A 3,492-nucleotide genomic window follows, 5' to 3' on the forward strand; every position below is an offset into this window, starting at 1 on the left:
CCATTCATGTTTATTTATATAGCACTTTCACAATGTAGATTGTGTCAAAGCAGCTTAACATAGTTCTAGTAAAGTGCAGATTTCAGAGTTGAAGTTCGAGCATTAATAAGCTCAAGGATTTAAAGTGGCAGGCCAAAACAATCCAGTGTCAACATAGATGTACATCTCCATTACAGTAATCACCATTACAGTTCTTGGTGTTAATGGGTCTTTGGACTTTATTGTGCATATTCAGAAGCCATACAATAGTGTTGTGATGATGAATTTTTTTAAGAACTACTGAATGTCTAAAACATGGAGAAATCATTTTTTTTTAAACCACTTTTTTCCAATTAATTTGTTCTTCTAGTTAACTGAAGCAAATGTGGTGTGTTCACACTTACAGGTTTGGTTTATCTAAAAGAAACTCTAGTGCTATTTAGAGACGCATGTCCACCAAAGCCTTATTTTACAGCCCTTTTTGTTTTTTTCTCGATCAGAAATCGAAACTTGTAATTGCTGATGCTCTTATGGTCTTGGCTCGTAACGTGAGGATCTTACGAGCTGAGCCATATGACATACCAATTTTGACCATCAGAATCTTCATTGTGTACACCCGCTATTTAGTGTGCTTTAATAAATAGGTGTAAACACTGCAAATGCACCAAAAAAGTGAACCAAGAACATCAAAAAAAAAAAAAAAAAAAAAAAAAAAAGAAGGTTTTTAAACAAACTGGTGTGGTTTGGCTGAAATATGAACACGTCACAGACCAAAGACATTGAAACTAACCAAACACAGGGCATGATGTTACAAGATGAGAATATAACAAAAATGATCAAGCATACCTGTTTTCGTTTCTTGTCATACTTAATTTTGCAGCAGATATCATTGTTTTTGTATGATGAAGGAATTCCTCTTGCTGTTTTGACTTTGTTATAAATACCATCTCACTGTAAAAATTAATTAATTACTTTTAAAGAGTAAACATGTTGCATTAAAAGTTGACTTTGCTTTAAATATATATATATATATAAAACTGAGTAAACCCATTGTAACTTGCAACTGTTAAGTGAACTTAATTTATTGTATTATATTTTGTTATTATGTTCATTTATTCCATAGGTCTCAAACTGAATTCCTGGACGGCTGAAGCTCTGCACAGTTTTGCTCCAACCCTATAAAACAAAGCTGATCTAAATTAAAGAGGTGTTCGAAAGAGTCATGAAAACCTTCATTAATTGAATCAGCTGTGTTTGATCCTGGTTGGAGCAAAACTATGCAGAGCTGCGGCCCTCCTGAAATTGAGCTCGAGACCTATGATTTACTTAATTTTAAGGCAACAGGCTTACTCTTTTCATCAACTAAGAGCAAAAAAAGTGTGATGTCCAGTTTTAAACATGACATTATGAATGTTAAACAAACCAGGACTAAATGTATCTTTTTTTTTTTTTTTTTTTTTTAGTCTGGACCAAATAAACCAAGACAACCAAACTTCAAATGTGAACACACCATGCAACAGGCTAAATGAGGGATCACCAATCCGGGTCCTGGAGGGCCGGTGTCCCTGCAGGGTTTAGCTCCAACTTGCCCTAACACACCTGCCTGGATGTTTCCAGTATACCTAGTAAGACCTTGATTAGCTTGTTCAGGTGTGTTTGATTAGGGTTGGAGCTAAAATCTGCAGGACACCGGCCCTCCAGGAACAAGTTTGGTGACCCCGGGGCTAAATGTTTACAGCTAATACTAAAATGACATTTAAGTTCAAAATTGTTTAGAATTCTTTGGATGAACTATTCTGTGTATTGTTCCCCCCCAAAACAATCTAATTTTATAAAGTTACATGAAGTGAATTTGTGAAATGTGTCTCCAGACTGGACGTGAGGTTCAGTTCACACTGCAGAAGAAGTGCCTTCAGACTCTGCTGATTCAGTTATCATCTCTTCACCATCCCACATGTGTAGAAGGGAAATACAGTTATATGTTGACACCACATTTGTCTCAAAACAGAACAAAAAATATCTCCCTGCACAGTTAAGTGCTTTTCAGAAAGCTCTATTCAATAAATGTAAGGGTTTGTGGATGGTAAAAGTCTGCACTAACACTATAATGCATTCGGTGCGACAATCAATTCAGAATTAGTTTAACTCTTGACCAAACACCTTTAAATGACTGTTGATGTTTGTCTAATTGTGCTACAAAACAGTTTTGACCTTAATAATGCAACTGATCATTATGGTTGATGGTGTGGAGGTAGATGTTTGAGAAGCACATTAGCAATTGTAATATTTCCCCTTTTCCCTTGTATAATTATTTGCAAAATCTGCATTTAGTAGCACTTGAATGTGAATTTAACAAATCTTGTTTAATTTTTTTTATAACAGTGTGCGTTGTACTACATTGAACATGTCTTAAAAAAGGGAAAATCCTTTTCCAATGAGGTTTCGAAGGGATATTTGGTCAAAACACTGTTGAAATCCATGATATTCTAAATGTTGCTGGTTATGGAAATTCCCTTTGGGATTCTTCAGGAATCATTTCTTGCTGTTTCAGCATTTCCAGCAGTTTCAGTTTGTGTGCTTATTTTGTAACTGTATGTTTAAATTCATGGTTTATTTCATGGCATTAAGTAGAATTTTGTCCTGTGTGGATATGTCAATGTTTACTGAGTAAAATAAACTGAATGGACTTTACAGAAACCCCCTGAATAATGCTGAATGAAATCTGTACTTATCATGTTTCTTTTGTCATCTTTGGTAATGCATTGCTTTTATGTTTCTTTAGTGAATACAAACTAAATAACATTGTTGATTTAAAATAGAAATAATTGGTAAACATATAAAAATTTCTAGGAAAAAAATAGAACTTTTAGCATATTTGTAAATGTTGTAAATCAGAGCTTAATTTTCTGGATTTTTTTATTATAAAAATTCATAAATAATAAAACTCTTAATTGTCTTTTTATTATTATTATTATTTTTTTTTACATTTGATCAACAGCTGAAAAACAAAATCAATAACTGCTTCACTTTTTCTATTTTTTTATGTTACAGCCTTCCAAATGGATTCAATGAATTTATTTCTTTAAAATTCTACACAATACCCCATAATGACAATGTGAAAAAAAAAGAGTTTTGAAAAAAAAAATCATTGATGCATTCATCTTTCCCTCTATCCTGACTAATCTTCCAGTTCCTGCTGCTGAAAAACATCCCCACGGCATGATGCTGCCACCACCATGCTTAACTGTAGGGATGGTATTAGCCTGGTGATGAGGGGTGCCTGGTTTTCTCCAATCAAAACGCCTGGCATTCACTCCAAAGAGTTCAATTTTAGTCCCATCAGACCAAAGAATTTTGTTTTTTATGGTCTGAGACGCCTTCAGATGCCTTTCGGTCTACAGACAATTCCTACACTGTCAAAACTTTCAAATCATGTCCAATCAACTGAATTTACCACAGCTGAACTCCAATGAAGCTGCTGAAACATCTCAAGAACGATCAGTGGAAACAGAA

This window comes from Danio rerio, chromosome 24, assembly GCF_052040795.2.
Source record: "Danio rerio strain M-AB ecotype USA chromosome 24, GRCz13ab, whole genome shotgun sequence".
Taxonomy (NCBI): domain Eukaryota; kingdom Metazoa; phylum Chordata; class Actinopteri; order Cypriniformes; family Danionidae; genus Danio; species Danio rerio.